Source organism: Cuculus canorus, chromosome 8 (genome assembly GCF_017976375.1).
Source record: "Cuculus canorus isolate bCucCan1 chromosome 8, bCucCan1.pri, whole genome shotgun sequence".
NCBI lineage: Eukaryota > Metazoa > Chordata > Aves > Cuculiformes > Cuculidae > Cuculus > Cuculus canorus.
Genome location: NC_071408.1, coordinates 25,026,893 through 25,050,320, shown reverse-complemented (window position 1 = coordinate 25,050,320; position 23,428 = coordinate 25,026,893). Strand labels below are relative to the sequence as shown.

At 40.5% G+C, this 23,428-nt stretch overlaps 1 long non-coding RNA gene across 2 annotated transcripts in view; it reads left to right on the top strand.

Moving 5' to 3' along the window:
• Positions 1 to 23,428, top strand: part of LOC128852913 (uncharacterized) — a 132,125-nt gene that overhangs the window by 84,915 nt on the left and 23,782 nt on the right. The window lies entirely within an intron of this gene.

The following is a 23,428-nucleotide window of genomic DNA, read 5'->3' as shown; positions in this document are numbered from 1 at the left end:
CTGTCAGTGGCTGTGTTTTCCCAGCCCCTATCTCATCAGCCAACACAGTCTCACTCCTACCTTAATCTTTCCAATTTGAATGTTTTTATTTAAACTGTTGACACCTCTAACTTGTCTTCTCAAGTGCTCTATGAAACTTGTATGAAATGAGGCAATAGCACGCTTGTGTTGCCTGCTGTACATCAGGCTTGTAGATGGGGAACCTGGCAGAAAAGACAAAGATGCAGAGAATCACTTATAATGGTGACTTTTACTTTGTCTGGAAAGAGATATGTGGGCATATATGTGCTGAATCATTTGTGCTTTACTGGTTCTTCAGGGAACCAGTAAAGATTCTTAGAAGTTTTTGCCTTCCTCAGGCAGTTCATGTCTTTGGTGGGCTTAGACAGCTTCTGGACATACCAGTTTGTCTTCTCTAACCACAGGCACCCCAAGGAGCCACTTAGATGTAGGCACTGTCTCCATCTGGGCCAATATGTCTGTGTATCGATCTGTCATTGGGAGACTGTCACTGGTTTACCCATATGGTGGCTGTGAGGATAAATGTTATTGGAGATATGTAGAAGTGGAGGGCTGGAGAAGGGTGCATGATAGAGTGGCTGATGTGTATGAGTCAGAGATTGCCTCTGTGTGTGTGCATAATCTCATTCAAATTATGCAGGCAGGATCTAGCATCTGAGAATCATTTTCTCTAAGGATCATAATTGTAAAGTTTAACCAAATAAATATTGAAAGACATTATATAAAACTCCCACACAGGGCCCTGCAACCTGAAACATAAAATATACATACAGCAGATTCTGCTCACCGCAAAACTATGCCAGGAATATAAGAGTATCTTTTTATACAGATTGGCTTGTATCCCATTCCAGGGTCAGAGACATGACGTCCCAATAAACATTCGTGGATCGCTTGGAAATCACAGGCATCTATAAGCTGCCTTGCCTGCCTTCCCTTTTTCAGCTGAACATTTAGTGCTGAGTCGATAAAGCCCCTCACTCCTGCCTCATCATTCTCGTCTCCTTAATTCCACCAAGTAATTCATATGGTGCAGTTTCACCAGCTAAATCATTTTTAAATAGTTAACCCCCTTTTGGGGCTTTTAAAACAGCTGGCTGTAGGACTGACTCAAAGTCTAATCTGTATCTCTCCTGAGAGGGTATTTTTTCCTGCCTCTCACTTTCTTCATGACTATGGACCCAATAAATCCAATACTTGCTAATGTTGTAGTTGCTTGCTTGCCTTCCTTCTCACAGAGGGAGCCACTATGCTGAGAAAACAGCAAGAAGAAAACTCTACAAATTCAGCCTTATACATTCAGAGCCTTTTAAAACTGACCAAGGGATGAATTCCAGCAGGCAACCTTTTCCTCTGTAGCCATGTGCAAAAAAAGACCCAACCCACTGAACCCTCATGCCACATGATGTGTGCTGGTAGGCTTCCATTAGCACTCAGGAGTGGCTTTGGCCTTTCTTGGTTTGAAAATCAGTGTGAATTCCCACTCTGCATCAGCTAGTGGGCAGAGAGGAGGGCCAGCTGCCACACCCAGTTGTCCAATGCTTTTGTGATGCTAGTTGGTTCAAGCTTGCAAAGGCAGCAGTCATGTAGTCTTTAGGTCTGCTGACCCCATGGTAGCTGGTAATCTTTCTAGATAACAAATGTATAAATGCATATCTGTCAAATCTCTCCCCATGAACAGAGAAACCAAAGAACTCTTCATTGATGTATCTCCAATATGGGGAGATTGCCATTTACCATGGAGATAACAAGGTCTAAAGACTAAGCTATTACTAAAAGACTTGTTCTATCTTTTTCCATCAGAGATGGTTAGATAATAAAAACATGCTTTCATCCTGAGTTACCTCTGTGGATTATGAATGCATGGATAGGCTCCTTCAAGCTACAGTAACGCACAGACAAATAGAAACATCACTTTTCATTGGAGAAGGAAAACAGGAGTATTATGAGAATGGATGACCAGAGACAATACTTGGACAGGATAGAGCTGGAAGACCAGATGATATTTGATTCATTCCACTGTATGACTTCAGCAGAGATCATCAGCATATAAATGGGGACAGCTGTCCAAACAGCTACGGAAGTGATGCACCTGCATGAATAGAGACTTGCACTCATAAGTTCATGGTTATGAACTATTTCAGTACTTTTTGTTAAACGCATATTAGGAAATGCATTAGAAAGACTCTTATAAATCTCTGCCTATATCTAGGGGTTCTACTAGTATGAACACATGTCCCTCTTGCAGGCAAACCTCTCATTCAAAAGGGGTAGGTCATACAAAGTGTGGGGACATCTCCTTTCTGTGGTGACCTGCAGAAAACTTGGAGGGACTAGTACAGTTTGCTGAAGAAAAGAGATAAGAAAGTGGTCTGTATTCAGTCTTTATAGATGAGCATGACCCATCTTCATTGACATTTCTGGGAATGAGAGCAGTTTAATAACTTTAAAAAGTGCTTTTCAATCTGAGTATAAAACTTAAGGACAGGTAGGTCAGTTGCTTGTGTTGGGCATTATTCTAAGAATTTTTGGGGTAGATTGGCTTTCAGGGACAGAAACTGAATCCTGAATTCGGTGGCTGTTGTCAGATTTTGTTAAAAGTTCCCTGATGTGCTTGGAACTGCCACCTTCTAATTTAAACATACGCAGACCTGGGCCTGTCTCTTGGATCACTTGGGGACTCAGTCCTGAGAGAACATTGTTATGCAAACCCAGCAGTGGCCCAGCCAGTGAAAAGCAGTTGAGTGAGTCACAGGCTTTGTGGCATACAGAGGCAGCAGTCGGAGATTCAAGTTCACATTGAGAAATGCAGCCTCATTCTGTACTTGCTGCCATCTGGAGACAGAGAAATCAAATACAACTGGCATATGTTAAAACCCCTCCACCCTTTCATATGGTTGAATCTTGCAAATTGCATTTGTTTAGCAAAGGAAAAATATATTAATTGTTCTGCAAATGTAACTAATGGTGGTTAGTCCTATTTTTCTGTCAGGAAAAGGGCTGCAGTTGACTGCATTTAGCTCCTGCTCAAAGCTGCCATGTTTTATGCAAAGTTTTCAGACTTATACCAGCTTCAAAGCCCATATTGCCAATCCAAAGCACTCTGGGGTTAGCAGAAATACCTGCCCACACATACTGCAGAGACTCAAGTTTAAGATCTCTAGAACTTGAAGGAACTCAAGAGGTCTGAACAGAAAACAGTTCCCTTCTAAACAGAAATATCTGTGTTTCTTATCGAGCTTGTGGAGGCTGATTGCTGATTCTTTAGCATTTTGCCTTTTAGTAACTGAAGCCTTCGTAATTTCTAGATTGGATGACAGTAATATATCCTTTATATCCAATCTGAGGCTGGTAGAGTATGCCACATTTTGTTTCTTAAGCATGATAACTGTAGGAACATGACTTATTTGTGGCTTAGAGGTTTCAAAGCTGAGGGCCTGGTCTATACAAACTATGTTGGGGGTCCCCATATTGGTCTAACTATCCTCCTTTCAATGTAGGGAATTTGGAAAAGGCATTTTTTACACTGCTGGAAATGTGCAAATAATAAATGCATCTGCTGAGGGATAAGGAAATGTTGGGATGTCAAATCTATCTGCAGTTCCATTTCACATTTATTTTTTTAATCCTCCTGCTTCCATCTCTGTCTGTGTCTTATAATACATTCACCACTGCAGTCACATAGTGTGTGGCCAAGAGCACATAAATGTGGCTAAGAAATGCCACATAGAAATACGATGTTATCAGCATTAATGGTCTCTGGATATGTAAAAAAACCTCCCACAGAATGAAGATACGACAGTGTATGCATGCAAATCCCTCTCCTCTTTGTATGCAACGTAAAAATAAAAATCTTATATAAAATGGATGATTTCACACGGTCTGAGAAGGTAGTATCTGTGTAGTTAAGGAAAGGAAGATAGGGAGACACAGACTAGCTTAATAGAGAGATCCAATCTCTGGAGAATATTCACTGGGACACAAATATCTGTGATGAGAACAGAGGTGCATGGGAAGAAAGAGCTCTTTTCCGCCAACAATCTTTATACAGAAAGGAACGTGGATGACCAGCAATTCCTTCTTTTTCTTGGTATTCCTCTACCAAGAGGTCAGGGTGACTACTGTATGTGGAATGTGATCCCATCCTAAAGCCACACTCAGCTTCATTATATTTGTGCTACTACCTTTATTGCTGCTCCCTTTGCTTGTAGAATTGAACCAAGAGCACAGAACTGGTAAATCAGAATTGACAGCCTAGGAAGCCAAGTAGTCATATTTCAGCATCGGTCAAGTGCTTTCTCAGGGAAGAATTTGCGAAGTAACAAGTTCCACATCTTTTTTTGGCATAGTCTGGAAGGAATAATCAAACAAAAGGAGCAGCATGTCTTCTGTCTGCTCCAGCAACTTACACAGATTTTTTCAGTATCTTATTGAAGAAAAGAAATATACCAAAGTGGAAGAAAAGTAAAATCCTGAAACAAATTTTGTCCTGCTTTATCAGTGCCATGGAATTTAGGATCTCTTTGCAACTATTCTCTCAGGACTGTCTGAGGTATAAGTAACCCTCTGCTGTTCTTCCAGTGAAAAAGCTATGCTCAGAAACTTAAGCAGGGTTGTGGCACCTCTGTGTATGTCACAGGCTTTCCTTAATTTTCTACTCAACTTGCCAGTCCTTGCCTTTGTACCACATCGACTCAAACTATAAAGACAGCAGAGTTCCAAATAATGCATCTCAAGGGTCTGGCTTCTTTGCCACGGGCAACAGAAATGCATTGTCAACTTTACAGCTTTTTCCAGTGATCTTACTTAGAAACAGCAAATTAGGGACTGATGTGAGTCAAGTCAAATAAGATAATTGGATTTCTTCAGATCTGTCTCACTCCTACCATTTTAAACAGTGTTCCCTACACACTAAGGAGTGTGTTAACTGAGTTCAGATCTGCCTGTATTTTGTATTGTGTAGCCACACAGCTAGCCTGGAGTTTAGCCCAGGCCTGACCAGAATCAACTGCTGCTTGTCTTACCTTCATGACCATTGCACTGTAGGCTCTGCCATTCACTCATTCTGCATTTTCTCTTACTGTAAAGGGACTAAATTAAGGGAGAAGTGATTAGAAACAGAAGGGAACTTGACTTTAATGATCTGTACTTTTTTCACAAAATAACTAAAACCCCATTCACTGATACCTTTTGATTTGCAGACCTTCCTTGCAGGCTCTGAGTCAAATCAGTGATCCAGAAGAGCTCAGAAAGGAGACATTTTCCCCTCTCAAAGCAGCGATATTGGAAAAAGATGTGGCCCTCTGCAGCTGTCATGGCCTTTGATATCCAGCTACATGTTGTTTCCATATTGCATAGTGAACTGTGAGACCAGATGATCTCCATAAATAATTCAGTCTTGTGAGTTCCTCAATTACCATTCCAACACAAACTTCCAAAGGGTCGATATAGCTGGGAGCACTCACGAGGGCATGGGGACACCTAAACTTTTAGAGTACTTGAAAGCATGGATGAGAGATGTCCCCATGTGAGAGGCAATCTAGACATAAGCATCCAATCCTGTTCAGGGCTGTGACACTTGGAAATAAACCTACAGCAATTTGCATTATGGAAAAGTATAGTGCTGGGCATTGAGAGTTGATGGCTAGCATTGTTAAGATGGTTCCTGAGGCTGTTTTACATATGAGATTTCATTCACAACATGATAAATTGTGGACATGGACATAATTCCTTTATTACCTCCTTCTAGAAAGTCCTCCAAGCCTCTTTACAGAAAATTCCCAAATGGAAATTTTTTCTTTTGTGATGTGGTTGCAGTTGTAACAAACTTGTTAAATATTTTTCAAGTATGTAAGAAAACACTTAAGAAGTCTCTTCCCAAGGAGCACTCAGTAAGATGTCTTCTCTCACCAAGACATTGACCACAGGAGTGACAAGCACATATGACTTATTAATGCTTTTAAACTAAATAAAATTAAATATCATAAATTTACCTTTCCCCATCACAAATTAACACCTTTGTGTTTCCTCTGCCAGCAGCTGTAATTATTTTCCAACACGCAAACTTGTCTATTCTCCAAAAGTTCCTTTTTCCCTTGAAAGACTACACCATCTCTGTGCAGTCTTTACGAGGTTAACTGAAGGCATCCTTGAAAGACTGAGCCTTCTGAAAGGACCTAACAGGGCATAGTGAATGGTCATGTTTTTAGAGAAACAGCAGAGCAGGATGTCAAGGCAGACAGCACTGGCAGAGCTGAGTAGATGGGAAGGTGAGCTGAAACAGATCAGTTATTCACTCAGGCCCCAGCTGAAAGCTGATTATACGGAAAGTTGTGTGTAAAGTATTTATAGTCCAACCTCAAAACTCAAAATCTGTTCCCAGTGGGATTGTTTACATAGCCAAATCTATTCCCATTAATTACCTGTATTTTTGTATTAAGATGCTTTGATTAGGCTTGGGAGATGGTGTTTGGCTTTTTGAAAATATCTGCTAATTACTCTTAAACAATGTCATCCTGTGAAATGTTCTTACTGAAAGATTCAAACTGTCTAATAGGAATGAGAATTCCCACCTCACTGGGAACAGATTTATGCCTGAATTCAGCCCTGAGTCTTGCCTCCCACAGGCAGTTCCCAACAAAAGAAGTAGTTTGGTTTTCTTCTTTTCCTCTCTAAACCCTAGATGCCACATGCACTGGGTGATCGTTAGTGATTATGCCTTTAATTTGTTGCATGGCATGAGAGCATATGGTATCATAAAACCCACCAAAAATAGCAACCCAAGTATTGGCTGCAAAAATCACAAAGGGCCTGGAAAGCTCGGAGATGACAATTGTGAGAACCTCCATGACATCTTATTGAAGTTTGGATAGGTCTTCTCAGAACAAGACACAATTAATGTACAGACTTCTTAATGTTTATGTGTACATGAATGTGCTCAAAATAGACACTACATTTAAAACTACCTTTTGCAGTCTGATATTACAGCTGCATTTAAAGCAGCCCAGGAACATGATAAAAAGAGTGACGTGTCATATCTCCGTCACACCCTTTCTGCAGGGTTTTCACTTTGGTACTTTTCAGTCATTGTTTGGCTGATATGTGTTTATATTCATGCATGCAGGCATGTTTGTATGTGCATACAAATATCTCTTCAAAACGGATACATTTCTTCTATATTTTGTTTCTCCCTAATACTGTGATCTCCACAGTCCCGAGCCATACATTCTCCTGTTTGGGTGTTGTATATAGATAAACACATTGTAATAATTCCCATAATTTCCCACACGCCTACAGCCTAATTTATAATGGCTTAAAATGAGGAGAGAATGTCTTTTTCTTAGTGTGGGCTTTGTTGAACTTTCAGGAGGAACTCTGCTGCCACGTGACCTGAGACACAGAAAATGTTGATACCAGTAAAATCTTGGCAGAGCATGCCAAGGAAATCAGCATTTAGTTTACCTAGGATATCCCAGAGGAAACATACGGTTAATACTGAAGTTTAAAATATTGTAGCCCTGGAATCTTAAAACTCCATCAGCACTTGGAAGAGGAGGGAGAAAGACTAACATAAAATCCCATAGCAACAAGGAGGTTAAATACACACATATGCACAACTCAATGGATCACTTTTAGCAGCTATGGATTTTGTCTGACACAGGTTTTGCTCTTGATCTCCTCATATTTGTAGCATTGCAGAAAAAAAGAATTAATAAACCCTTCCTCTTTCTGAGAGTATCTTATAATGAAAACAAGAATATTTTGAGAGGAAAGAATAGGAAATGTTGACTGAGGTGTCCTGCTGCTTTCTAAGTAGTCCAGCTCCCAAGATTTATGTCAAAAGCAACAGAAGGTTGGAAATGAAAGAATGCCCTTGAAGTTACGCTCTGTAACTCAGCCAAGCGAGATGGCTTTTTCATTTACCTTGTCGAAAGCCCAACATGAAAAAAAAGATTTGGAGATAAAAATCTTACACCATTACTGGAGATTTACAAATGATGTGACAGAATAAATGTGTTCCATGCATGAGAAAAAGTACTCCATCCAATGATATACCAGCTCCCCTGCTAAAGATAGGTGATACTTAGTTTTAAATCTGCAGGGCATTGGCTTGAGTTGCTGAAGTTTTACCCTTTTGGTCTGAAGCAGTCCACATACATGGGCTCTCAATAAGGTTCCCAGGGTAGGTATTTCTGAGTGGGAGCACAGACACTGGTAGGGTTGCTGCTGTGGGATTAACGAGACAATAAGAGACAGCAGAAGAAGTTAAGTAAAGGCAAACAAGGCAGCTGTGTGAAGAGTGTGCTATTGCCCGAGACAAGTCTTATTTGTGTACCAGTGTGCAGATGAAAGTTGCATCTCCATCATGTGTTTCAGATTTTGACACACGACACCTTTAAGTCAGTCAATGGTATGAAAAGGGTCTTATTGGCTTCAGTTGATTTTGGTCTTGCAGCATTGGCCTTAGTTGATTTTGGGCTTGTGGATTTTTTTTCTTAACAGCAGGGTCCAAAATTCATTGTGCTGAGCTGTTAATAATTTCTTTTGATCAAACTGATTTAGCAAAGCCACTAATACCTGGAATGAGCTTTCTTTCCTTGGGAACCCCGGCTTCCAAACCTTGACCAACCATGCAAGGAACCCCACATTTCACAGGCAGGTTGTGCTAATACCCAAAATAAGAAGCACATGTTCTGGACAGATCAATAGTTAGTTAGAAATCAATTATTAAGTGAAGAGTGTGCCGCATGCATTAACATGGGTGGTTTCAGTATGCTAAAGTGTGGAGTGCTTAATTCAGACCACCCACCCTCAAACTCAGCCTACCCATACATGATAACCATACCTAAACAGTAATATCAGAAAAGGCGGCATGATTGCACAGACTTTTGGCAGAGCACAGATTAGGGAATGGTACATGGTTTCCACCTTTAACTTCAGTTTGAGGTGTACCATGTATGAGAAGTTGCTTTGGTCTTCAAGAATTAACTACTGTACTGACTTATGCAATGCATATGTAATTCACTACAGAATATTTTATAAGCATTAATACAGAACAATACCTAATTTATTTGATTTATCTAGTGTATCCAACTTAGACACCTAGACCTTAGAATTTCAGCTATATTGGAACTTTCGTCTTCTGTTTATAGTGTAATTCAGACCTCCAGAGTAAATACTAAAGGATCTTCTGTCAGCATAGGGTGCCAGATCCCTCTGGGTGCCTGCAGAGATCTTTCCACCAACATTAAATGTCCACCTCTGTCCTTGCAGGATCTTTTACAGACCAATATGCTATAAAGACATTTCCATTCAGGATGCATATTTTTAAGTCTTCTTTTTACAAACATTCCCAAACATTGCTGGTTCTTGCTAAAATACAAAGCAGTAGTAAAAGTCTTGTGGCCAGAATGTTTGTTCCAGAAAACGGATACAGGTCCTTGGGTTATCTTGAGGAAATCTGAACTAACACTACAGGAAAGGTCTTTAACTAATACATATCATCATATTAAAATGAGCTTGCTGTTCTTAAGACTACTATTAATTGCTCAGGAATCTCCAAGGATAGTAGAGTACTAGATAGGAGATAGGTATATATCCATAGCCAAAATACTTTTGGGTTGTGTTGTCAATATAATTCCAGAGTATGAAAAACTTTCAGGCCAGCGAAGGTGATAATTAAGGGCTAGACACCAATGGATTTGCAAGTTCTGAAAAGTAGATGGATTATGTAGTGAATTTTACTGTGTACATTTTACATAGCCAAATCCCAATTCTAGAGGAATGGAAGCTGAATGATTCTTAGCCTCACATCTTTCTTCCCAGCTAATTGTTCATCATTTTGTGGTCTTCTGTGTCATGGAATCTAAATACCTGTTACTCTAAGCAGATTCAAACAATGTAGCTGTTGTACGTGTAATATGATTTAAGTATCTGCCTCATAAAAAGAGAAAAATGAGAACAGACTAAACACACCCATCCATGAAAAAGGCAGAGGATAGATATGAATTCCAGTTTATTTGTTCACTGCTCCCTCTGTAATTGGCCAAGCCAAAAACCTTAAATCCAAACAGCCCTAAACTGTGAGGAAGTTCAGATCCAAACTCTTACAAGCCAGGCCATCTCTAATTATTGCCTCATTAAGAGTATTATGTTGAGCCATTTCTATTGACCTCATTAACTCTCTGCAAAGAGTTTGTCATGTACAATCCTTAACAGATGTCTGATTTCAGGCGTTGCGAAGTCAGTCATCTGGCCCTTTCCCCAGCATGCACAGACCCTTAGCTTTCCAATCCTATGCTCTACTCCCTCTCAAGAAGGGTTTCATTTTGATGATGCTGTATTATTGGGAAATTTACTGTGGCCCTGCTTGGGCCAGTTTTTAAGCTTTCATCCACTAGCAATGATATCCCACATATTTCTTCTCATCTGCCTTGTTTCCTTCTGCATTGATCCAGATGGGTTGTATACCAGAATTGCACTCTTCTGCAGAGAATATCTTCTGGCTTCTCGAGTCAATGAGGGTTTGCAATGCTCCATTGGGGTTAGGCTGTAAAAATCCTCTATTATGTGTGCAGCTGGGCTCAGAGAGCAGATTTCACTTTGTTCTTTCTTTATCCATGATTTAAATGGCTTGGATAGAATGGTTATTAAATGCTGGGGTTCTGGACCACAGCCTTGAAGGTTTGTCAAAGGATTTTGAGTCACTGCAGCTGAGAGCAGGATGTGGGACTGACAGGATCAACAAGGAAGGAAGAAAGCTACCATGTGAAACTGAGACTCAGCCAGGTCTCAACTGGCTTGCTGGGTAGGCAACATGCAATGCCAGACATCTGGGGATGTTTTTTGGAGAACATGTGGATTCTGCAGCCTTACCCATTCCCACCTCAAGACATGCAGACATTGCCCCAGGAGGTTGCATCCCATGCATTGACATAAGAACAGCCTCGTGCAGGCAGGCCAAAGGTGCATCCCTCTGATCAAAGTCAGCCTACATTGAATGTCCAGAGTAATAGTTCAGGGATTATACGCAGGGATATTTCCACAGAATGTCTCTCAGCCTTTGGCATAATACAGTTCAGGTGACTTCCTGTGTTAAGTATCTAACATTTCTTGATAGATTTGGATATTTTCCTCCCCAGAAGTTTGTGAGCTCTTGTAAACCTTTACTTTCCACAATCTCCAGTGGCAAGTATTTCCACAGCTTAACTACATGTTAGATGAAGAATCAGCTTTTTTTTAAACCTTATCTTCAACTTTCCGGTTTGTTTTTATTCTTTCCTCTTCTTGTTTTGGAATAGAGTTAATAACTATTTTGTTTTCATCTTCTGCAGGTCAGTCATGATTTTACAGACATTTATTCCTTCCATTTGCAGTCATCTCTTTTCATGTTGCTCTGTATCCATTTGCCATCTGACTTCTGATAGGTTAAGAACCATAACAGACTGAAGATCAGGATGATTTTTTTTTTTTTGTAGTGTCAGGGGAGAAGGAGACACAGGAGTTGAGGAGGAACCTGAACATCAGTGATTAGGTTACATATTTTGTTGTGATGGTGGTACAGCTTTGAGAAGGAGACACAGGAGATGAGGAGGAACCTGAACATCAGTGATTAGGTTACATATTTTGTTGTGATGGTGGTACAGCTTTTACCTGAAAGAATATCTTGTTTTGTAGCTTATATTTGCTAAGTTTCAGAAGCTGTAACTATATAAAAAGGGGAGGACAGGAATTTATGCAAACCTTCCATCTCCACATAAAACTTAAGCCCACTTCTCCTCTTTTCTTTCATAAAAGTTGGTTTGTAACATGGTGTTAACTTGAATTATTGCAGGGATTAGAAGGTGAGATGTGTCCAGTTCTCAGTTCTTCTCACTTCCTGGTTTTATAGATATGCAGTTCTCCTGGATTTATATCTGATTTACACCAGGACAGATGGGAGAAAAGTCAGGCCTATTGTTTTTACACTCTGCTTTTGACAGTGTTGAGAATCTTCACGCTATAAAAGTGTCCGCGCTGTGCTGTCTTCCATCTGTATTGCATATATTGTATCTGTCATGCTGGTTAGGAAGAGCTGATATTTTTGGCAAGCTTCCCTTCTTGTACAACTCCACATATAGCACCACAGCATAAAAAGTAGCATTGGATGGGAAAAAAATATCTGACTCATGGGAAATTCACATACTTGTTTTATCCAATGTCAGGATGGAAGAGTACCAATTTTTTACACAGTAGAATGAAAGGTTTTATCAGATTTCAATTAGTTTTTATCCAAATGTAAGGAGTATCCTGAGGCACTTGGACACTTCAGTTATAGGAGGCTGAGATTAATTTCCTATAACTGTAGTTGTCTAAAAGCTGTCTTCTAAAATGAGTAAAAGAGAGGGATGAGCTCATCTAGAGTGCAAGTAATTTCATCCTGAACACCTCATCTCGGATACCAAAGATCATTGCAGTTCAGAGACACTTTACTCTCTGTACTGATGAGAAAAGGAATCCAGACATGCCATTTGACTAACTGCTTGCCTTTTGGTCAACTAAAATTTGAAAAAAACAACCCTTCATTTTTTTTTGTGGACAGAATGTGAAACTCATTCATTCAGAGAAGACAAGGACACAACAAATTCAGAACAGCATCTTCCGTGAGGCTGATACAGAGTTCAGTGCTGGTGAGAAGTAATTTACCTTCATTTTTCCTGGCAAAAAAAATCCTTTAAAAATCAACCATTTCCAGGGAAGACTTTTGAATGAGATGACATCCTGCCTTCCCATGCAAAATTTTTTCACTCAGAAATTAAGAAACAGCTTCAAGAAGTTAAAAAGATAGTAAAAAGTTGTTGGTCAATGAAGCATGTAAGTGGCAGCTGATAAGTTGGAAGCCACGATACTCTCAGTTTCCATAGCCAAGATGAGGGCCTTTTCTTTCACGCTGGCAATGACTTCGCTTATGCAAAATTTAGACATCCAACCTAAGCATTTTTTGAGCTCCTTCCATGCTCAATGTAGATACACAGGCCTTCTAGAAAGAGACCCATCTCATATTTTCTGTAAATGTGTTTAAATGAGGAATTTGAATGGCTGTGAGTAAGGAAGTTGCATCTCACAGTGTATTTATACTTTTTTAGCTCCACTAAAATACTTGAGTCATTTCCACTATGAATTTATAAAGATGGTATGAATAGATAATCTACTCAGCACAAGATGTGTTTCCCAGCTCCAGAAGAGACAGGGAACAGCTCTTTATCCCCAAAGATTTTCTCGCAAACAAAGGTCCAGGGAAAGATAGAATGAGAGAGACCTAGAGAAGTTCTTGATTAGATCCACTAATTGCAGATGATAGAAATCTCCTTAAATATAATGTATTTACATTACTAACAGCTTCTGGCTCCAGACATGGTGTAATCTTTAATTTCACTGGATCAGATTTGGGGGGATTTTCATATGGCAACAAAAACAAGCTGGATGGAATCGTGGATCTGATGGAGGGTAGGAAGGCTCTGCAGAGGGATCTGAACAGGCTGGACCACTGGGCTGAGACCAATGGCATGAGTTTTAACAAGGCCAAATGCCAGGTCCTGCACTTGGGGCACAACAACCCTATACAGTGCTACAGACTAGAAGTATGGCTAGAAAGCTGCCTGGAGGAGAAGGACCTGGGGGTGTTGGTTGACAGCCAACTGAACATGAGCCAGCAGTGTGCCCAGGTGGCCAAGAAGGCCAATGGCATCTTGGCTTGTATCAGAAACGGCGTGACCAGCAGGTCCAGGGAGGTGATTCTCCCTCTGTACTCGGCACTCATGAGACCACATCTTAAATACTGTGTTCAGTTCTGGGCCCCTCACCACAAGAAGGATGTTGAGGCTCTGGAGTGTGTCCAGAGAAGAGCAACATAGCTGGTGAGGGGCTGGAGAACAAGTCTTATGAGGAGCGGCTGAGAGAGCTGGGGTTGTTTAGCCTGGAGAAGAGAAGGCTGAGGGGAGACCTTATTGCTCTCTACAACTACCTGAAAGGAGGTTGTGGAGAGGAGGGAGCTGAGCTCTTCTCCCAAGTGACAGGGGACAGGACAAGAGGGAATGGCCTCAAGTTCTGCCAGGGGAGGTTCAGGCTGGACATCAGGAAAAAATTTTTCACGGAAAGGTTCATTGGACACTGGAACAGGCTGCCCAGGGAGGCAGTTGAGTCATCTTCCCTGGAGGTGTTTAAGGGATGGGTGGATGAGGTGCTGAGGGGCGTGGTTTAGGAATTGATAGGAATGGTTGGACTCGATGATCCAGTGGGTCCTTTCCAACTTAGTGATTCTAAGAAAAGGCTACACCTAAAGGTATCTTCCAGCCAAATTCCAAGCCTTTGTTTCAAATTAACCGATTCACTAGGAATATGGAGAAAGAAGAATGACTTCAGTTCAAATAACGGATGTCTGGCGGGGTCAATAGCAACTGGCCTGTGGGTGTTGTGATGGGAAATGCCCAGTGATTTTCATAGCAGCGCTGATTCCAGCCTATTAATGGTAGCAGTCTATAAGTTAGACAACACTACTTGGTGGCTGTGAAGTTTCACTGAGCCTGTGAACTGACCTCTGTGTCTAAAGTGTTCTAGCATGGGGTGAAGGGAGGTGGCAGGAGGGCATGCTGCAAACTTGTGGACTCATTTGTAGTATGCCAAAGGGGAGAAAAGCAGTAAGGTAGGAGTCCGGGAAAATAAGCCGTAAAGCAGTCCAGAAGTAGCCCCAAAGCTCCTGCTTCATGGTGTCAGAAGTACAAACACAAAATGACAGATCCTTAGGTGGCTGTTGACTCTTATATGGCATTAGTGTGCCATAACATGCACCCTCATTTTATCATATTAGCATGCTAAGGAGGAATATGTGGGAGCTTGCATCCTTGCAAGATGAGTTTTCAGTAAACACTTGATTGCTACCCTATGACTGAGATTAAGAGTTTTCACTTTCAGTGTTCCATAAGCTCATGACCTGAGACCTTTCCCCAGAGAATTTCAAGTGGTTTTACTGGCTGACTTAAGTAAAAATGCAAAGAGGCCTTATGACTTAAGCCTGTGAATATGTTTTCTACCCAAAGCACAATGATAGGGCAGTGTTTATTCTGTGTTGTCTAGGGCTTGCTCTTTTTGTTTTGCACTGAGTTTCTTTCCTGTTAGACATTGTTCACGAGCCAAAGTTTTCTTTGGAACAGCAAATGAGAAAGGACCACCTGGGTTAGGAATTCCTGTCCTCTGGCATTGCAGGCTGCTGTGCCAGTTTCGTCAGTTTTTTCCTCAGAAAAGAAGAATGTAGTACTGGCTGGGAATATGTAGAGATGCTCTTGCTGCTAGTTGCAGATGGACACAGGGGGTAATCTTCCAAAACAAGATATATTATAATGTAATGACCAAGGTCTCTTCCTATTCTTACCAGTATCAGGAGATGGCAATTAATAGATTAACAGTAGATGCACCTAATCATGTTGAGGCTAGGAGGTAGGTCCTAACAAAGGCAACAGAGTCAGTCTGGTATTCAACCACAGCCCTCTGTAGTGCCAAGGAGAGAATGCAGAAGGAGAAGGATTAGTTCTGTGGCACTGTGTCATCCTGCAGGCCACTCCTGGTGGGCATATGGAGACGTTGCAAGATACCCATGTGAGCTGCCACGGTCATGTCTGTGTCTTGTCAGAGCCAAGGAGTGAGGCCACAGCAGAGGCATGTCAAACACATTGTCAGAAGGTGCTGAAGTGGCTGGGTTTATTTTAATCTGGAAATGTGGCCCTTGTTGCCTTTTATGATGTGCCAGTCTAAGCTGCCTCTGGCAGCTGTGAGAATATTGGTTTTGGCAGACAGCTGCAAGGAGCAGCAGACTGGAAGGAGTCAGCAGCAAATGTGATAGAAGGGGAAAGCTGCTGATGCCAGGAGGAAAAGCACAAGGTCTCACTGATTACCAGAAACCCTTCAGGAGTTGTGAGGAAGAGGAGGCCTCCTCAGACTCTGGGATGGGTGGACAGAAAATGACTAGCCCTCTCCTCTTGACTTAAATTGATATGCCACACTGCAAGTTTATGATACTCCACTAGCTGGATGGATGCTCCAAAAAAGGATGCTCCAAAGGAGAAACGCGAACTGATGGAAGATGTGAGGGAAAAATTTCTCTCTTTACCTGGCATTTGGCTGAATTGATCCTCTGATAAAAAGGACTGGGTCTGGCCATGAACAGAACATACAGATCTGTGGAAGATGCTGTCCAAAATAAAGGCTAAAAACATGTATGTAACCTAGTCAGTGCTGCACTAACAGGTCCGGTATTTCTCAGCACTAGAGTTTTATTGCAAAAACCCCTCATCTCTGTCTCACAGTTCCAGCCCTTCTCCTCTTTGGGACTATGATTTTTTTCGGCAGGAAAGAGGAACATTTTAGGTGCCAACTTGAGGATCCAACCTGTTTTTTAACAGTGTGATTTCCAGTTACATCCAGAAATGAAAGCTGATTGTTTACTCAACCTGCAGCTCAGATCACTGCAGGACAAGAGGTTTTGATTCAGCAGGTACAGTGCAGAAAGCTGTTGGCTGAAAAGGGGTATTCCCAGGCATTATTGCTGATGATACAATGAAAGGCAGCACAACATTCAGGACAGGATTCTTCAGAAAATAAATTTATAGGGCTATGTTTGTTTGTTTGTTTGGCTTTTTCCCAAGGTCTGAGATACTGTTGTTCAACAGGATTTATTTTTAGTATAAATACGGAAGACTTCTGTTTGGGGTGTCATAGCCAGCAAAGCAAGATGCTTAGCCAAAGGGCTGCTTACCCAGCTTGGGTGTGTGACGCCTGCATGAACACAGCAGCAAAGGGTAGCAGCTGCCCAGAAGCTCACTGTATCTACCCTGGGCACTCCAGTGCTCTGGACTTTTTTCAACTACACTAATCAGTGGAAAAGGCAAACTACTCAATGTTTCATATTTGTTAAAAAATAAACAAAGGGCAGAACCTCCTGTCCTGCCAGCATTCACTGCAGAGGGGCAAAATGGCAAGAAAATGTGGAGATTGTCACATTGACCCTGCAGTGCATGATCTCCTGCACAAGGACTGAGACTTAAATCGAGTTTCTCCTGGATGGACCTTAGTCACTTGGGCCTGACTTAACCAGATCCACTGGGATACTTTGCCCATAAGTCCATGTATGCCCTTTTAATACACAATGGCTCAGTTTTGCTTTCTATTACATTTTTTATTTCTGATCAGGGCCAGCAAGAGAGAATGGTGGAGAAATAATTTGAAATACTCTCCTTCTATTTTCAGTACAAGGAAGAGTAGAAAAAAATAGGTATAGGAGCTTTTTGTTGGGAAAATTCTAGCTCAACTTCGCAAACAGACCTTTCGGGGAGAGTCAGATAAATCTCTGAAGCATATATAGCTTATCTGAAACAAAAGTGCACTCTGAACCTATCTGAGATATGCCTGTGACTAGCTTTCAAAGAGGAATTTACAAGCCTGGAACAGTTTATAGCCAAGACAGCTTTCCAAGAAATAAATATACGGATAAATATTTACCTCCTTTCTCCAAATCTCCATACCAAGACTTGTGCTGAAATAATTATCTTCCCTTTTAAGTTGTACGAATTCAGATATCTATGTGGCATGGAAAAGGAGTCCACGTTTATATAATAGACACCTTGTGTTGTTGTATACAGAAGAACACCATAAATGTTAGTCACCCCTGGTATGTTAGATCTGCAACTTCATGGTGATTCTAGGGAGTATATTTAGGAATATAATATATGTGGTAAAGCTTGTTGCTTATGATACTAAGTCAGAGTAGTTTGGAGATTTGTATCGCTGAAATGTTTGCTAATGACCCAGATGGAAATAGCATTCATACCACAAGTTAAAGACGTGGTTGATGGTTTTCATATAGTTAGGCACACTTGCCAGGCATCCTTTTTTCCCCAACAATTTCAGATTTTCAAGCAGTTGATTTTAATAAAAGAAAAATCACTATTTTGATCTAACAAATATGTCCCCCTATATTTTTCAAAGGCTTTCAAACTTTCTGAGAAGTTTCCTGCAACCCAGTGATGTTTTGCTTACAGACCGCATTCGAACACTTTTCCATTAGAATTCTTTCAAAGTAAAAGAAAAAAAATAAAAAAGAAAACAACAAAGCAGACTGAAGAAAAGAAAAACCTTTTGTGCCAATGAGCAGCTTGAACTTGTTACTTTATCTCTGTATTTTTCAACCTAGAGCCCTGATGTCTATGGCTGAGTGATCTGGTTCATGGCATTCTGTTGTTATTTATTAGGGGTGTAACAGCAATGCCACACCATCGTAAGTCTGAACTGTGCCAGGTGGTACATTTGAGCCTGGAGAAAAATCATTCCCACTACAAAGATAAAACCAAGAAGGTGACAGAAAGAAGACAATGTGATGGTTGCTACATAAAAGAGAATCCAGCAGAAAATGACAAAGATAATGAGAAGGACAGAAAATAGAACTTCTGCGAAAAAGATTGACAGAACTTGGATTGTTTAGTCTAGAAAAAAAGACAACTGTGAGACAGTTGTGATAACAGTCTTCAAATATGTTAAAAACTGCAGCAAAGAGGGAGGTAATGAACTCTTCTCTGTATCCGCTGGGGATAAAGCAAGAAGTAATGGGCTTAAATTGCAGTGGTGGTGGTTTGAGTTAGAGAGGAGGAAAATCTTTTTAAGGGCAAGGCAAAACCACAGAACAGGTTGCCTGGGAAGGAGTCTCTGCCTCTGTAGGTCTTTAAAAAGCACGATGGAGAAAGATACAGTTAGTAATGTCTCTCAAGGTCTTCAGCTCTTTTGCAAGCTTTATGATTTTCCTGGTAGAGATTGTAAGGACAGAAAATTGAAGCAACTCGTTGGCAGCGCAATGGGTAACCTAGAGAAGCAGTAGAAATCAAATATCCTGAGTTTATCAGCTTACTGAACAAAAAAAGAACAGTGTCATTAAAAATAAATAATTACCCCACTGCCTGATAGCAGCTAAAAACAAACATTAATTGATTCTAATGCTTACATTTTGAAGATTTAGGGAGTTTTTTCATATGCACTCTTAATGAAAATGGGCAAAAGCCCCAAATTTCCAGTCTGCAAAAATTCCAATATTCTGAAATGCTTTTATTCAGAATCAGGTTCAAGATAATATGTTCCATTCAATGTCGAAACACAATGTTAAGTATGAAAGGATGCACACATTAATGTGCTGTAATAACTGATGTGTACTATATGTTCAAACAGCAAATCAGGACATTATCAATGACACATAACATTTTAGCATTAAAAGAAGAAAAGGAAAGAAATCAAAATGATTAGTTGTTAGTTTGCTTGTGCCAAAAATGTAGTTGTATCAGAATGCTTTGTTGAGCCAAGCAGGATTCATATTTGCCTATTTCAAACATGAAACTATGTGCTGGCGTTTTTTGAGCAACTCTGTTCATGTATTTTCCATTATTCTCATTTTCTTTCTCTGCTAGAACAAAATCGGAAGGGCCACAAAAAAAAAAAAAAAAAAACCCCACAGGAAAAAGCTTCTCTAACTGGAAGCGAGGTTACCTGATATAACCCCAAAGGACCTGCTCCCTTCACATTTCCAATCAGTGAAATTACTGAGTTGTCATCTGTTTATTTTTGTATCAACATGTTCAGCACAATGAAGTCAGCTTATCCATGAAAAGGCGAAGAACTGTGCTGGTATCCACTAAAGAGTCACTTTTTAAAACACATACTGGAAACATGATAATATGAGCAGAAATATCTGCACATAAATGGCTCACTCATATTTATCTGGGTGGGTGTCGTGCTATCCATGTCTGTGGTATCTTGTCCTTCACAGATAATCACAGAGAAGCTAATGCACTGTAGGAGTAGCATTTTATCTTAATGTCTTTTATCTGTCCACCTCTTCAACCAGATGTGACACTTGGCCATTAAAAGCCTAGTTTAAGAGAGATGTTTTGAGTCATGCACGAAGGAGTGATAAATACTGGCGTTAATGAAAAAGAACCAGAAGGTCCCACTGTGTGCAGTGCCAAGCACTCCACAGCACAGGGCAAGACCAGGAGAGCCTGAGGACCAGAAGTAGAGGTGTCTTAACTGGATACCACTTGGAGAAATCCTTCACTGGTTTTGACCATGCAGTAGCTATTTTGCAAAATAATTGCATTGCTCAACTGACACCTTTCCCAATCATTAAATCCACTTCAAAATGGTTCCACTGTAAGACACATACCCCGTAGGTAGCACACAATGTACAACATGCACAAGTCCTGCATTGCTATTATTGCTTCAAGGTTCTGACTGGCATATTGTCAAACATTTTACAATCTTACATGTTGCCAAATACCTTCTAATTAAACAAACCGTTCCTTGCATAATGCCAAATAATTAAATAGGTTTGTAGTTTTTAATCTAACACTGGATCTGGTTTAAAGGTCTGGTTTAAATATCAAAATCTTCTGATCACCCAATTGCAGCTGACAGCAGATGATGGAGCATTTCACTCATCCATACTGCAATGTCTGGGGAATTCATGTTTCTTCTATTTTTTCCCTTATGAAGTGAATTCATGACAAGTTGTGCATAAAATATTTTGTCACCATGACCAGGTTTGAGGAAGCATCTTTGATACCAAAGAGAGATTAAGGTTCTTCATTATTTCCTGGAGAGCTTCCCTCCAAGATTTGCTGTGTCATTCACTTGAACAAAAAGAGGCACATATGACCAGTTTAAGGACCAGATCAGAAAGTCAAAATGTAAGTGTATCAACCACGCTAGGTTTAATAGGGCTTTCAGTGTCCAAGGTGATCTATCTGAATGTCCAAGGTGGTCCATCTTATTCCCTGACTTTGCCACTCCAGTATTTGCAAGATCTGGGCCGGAACCCAGCAGAAGGAAAGGAAATAGTCACTGAGGCTCACTGGAGAGCTGATGTGAGGGAGGAGAGCACCCCAGAAATGATCCTGTATAAAAGCTGAAGATTATAGCTTGCACCTGAACAATGAACAGAGATGTTCATCCAGAGCTCAGACCCATAGCAGTCAGTAAAATCTGAAACCTGTTGATGCTGAGACCATTGAATATAACTAATTTCCAAACAGCCATTGGAGGACTTCAAACAAGTTGCTTTTCACATCTATGGCAACCAAAGGGTTGGATTCAGCAGCATATTTATTTAGTGAAAGTTCTCTTTGCTGTACTAAAGATCTCTATCGATGTCTTTGTAAGATACTGTTATTTCCTATTGGTACTTTTCTGTCTTTTCATGAAGATAATCATTCAGGTGGAGGTGGAAGGCAAGCTAGCACACCAAACCGTAAAGAAAACAATGGCTAGTATAACAGCTGGGCATGTAACTGGAAGAGACAATAACCCCACAACCAGCCAGGCCCAGCTCTATTTATGCAGGTGTAAAAGGGCTCTTGCCACTGGAAATAATGTGCAGTCATTGTATTACACATTCTTTCCTCTGTCGGCATCCTGTTTAAACAGGCTGAGTGCAAAGGGGTGTCTGCCTTTCATTTGCGGATGCCTTGTGATGATATGAAACATAATTGTATAATTTATGCCGAATAAACCAAGAAATGGCTGCTGTTCAAGGCAACTAACAAGGCACCAAAGTACTTGAAATATTGGAGCAGGCAGAAAAGATAACAAAGCCTGATATTTTTGCTGCTCCTTTTATTAAGGCTGCTCTTGTATAGGGGGAGAGGAAATGGTTAGTGAAAGAATGTGATTCAGATGTGCTTGGATATTGCTGGAAGTGAGAGAAGCACAATGACTCTGCAAACCTATTGAGTAACTCCACCAAAGCCAACGTACTTGCCCTGGGAATGAATATTGGCCCCTGGACTCTTCTTTCTGTGCAGTGCAGCTCTTCAGATGTTTGTGAAAATGAATGTGCAATTGATTGTTTGTTTAGAGCCAACAATGCTGAGCTGCACATTATGGTCCTGCTGTGTTTGGCTTGTTCATGACTTCTCTGCCTGAAATAGTTTTGGTTTTCTTTAGCCGGAGGAGGGAGGAGTACGTTTGGGACTTTGTTTTATCTTGTAACACAAGATTCAAGTCTTGGATGTTAAATTTGGGGCTTGTCTTCGAGTGAGGTCAAAAGAGAATAACTTGGAATAAAGTGCTAATGCCGAGCCTTGCTTTCTACATAATGGCAGGATGTTTTCATGCTAAGAAGCTATGAACAAGTCCTCTAGAATTACTACAATCTTACCTTACAATGAGATTTACTGGCTTAAAACTAAGACTTCCTGATTTTGGCTTCTCGAGCAGGAATGCTATTGCTACATTGAGTTAATAAACTCCCAGGCTTTTCATGTCCATACCCTGATTCAGCTTACAAGAAATTTTATGCTGGGAGAAAATAGTCAGAAATGAACATGTGGAAAGCAAAATGTCTCAAACTGCACTTGATATGCTGCGGTTCTTTCTCTCTGGCTCAGTTCTTGTGAAAAAATTACTTCTTCTTATTGTTCAGCAGCTTCCTTTAGAAAATCTGGTTCATTCAGTGTTTTCCTGTTAATTGATTTCAACATAATCAGTGTTCAATTTTTGTAACAACACAATGTTTGTTCAATACACAACTCCGAGCCAAGCAGAACATCAGATGCTCAAGAAATGTACACCCAGAATCCCCGTCAGAGAAGGGCAAAGATGGATGTGTGAAAGTGCACCCAAACCTGCCATTGCTCAAGTGGTTCACAAAGATTCCAGTCTGGTTCCATCTTCTGCTTGAAGCTGTATTTGTTCAAAATCTTCTGTGTGCAAAGGAGATTCTGAGGATATTCACTGGGTCAAAGTAAAACTTTAGTATGCTGTCCTGAAATTTATGGGTTTTTTTCAGGTGAAAATAAATGGCTGCTTTTTAAAGAGCTCCTTTGGTACTTTCTAGAGAATCTAGCTGTGTACCATAGGATTTGTTCCGCTCTACAAACACAAAGTAACCTTTTTTTATTTTTTTTTTTTTGTCTTTGACCCTAGTGGAGGCCAAAATCTGAATGTCAAAATAATGACATTTACTATGGAGATAGAAATGGCCTTTTCCAACCAGCTGAATATTAATGAATCTCATCAGAATTTAGTATTATTTTGTAAAACAAACCCCATGTCCTCACTCTGAGAAATATATGCGTATTGAGGCATAATCAAAAGCTGACGTTTTCAGAACACCATAAGAGCAACATTTGGACTGTTTTGCAATCACAAGAAATGCTGACACTAAAAACGACCCAAATTTTTATTATGGAAATATGGTCACCATAAATAATACTGTTCTTTTGGCTGTTGTCTCAGAAGGACCTTTTTTAGGTCATTGCTAAATCTCTCAACATCACAGGGAGGTTGAAAAATGTCTTTCTAGGGTGAAATCTGTGCACTAGTGGCATTCCCAGACATGCCC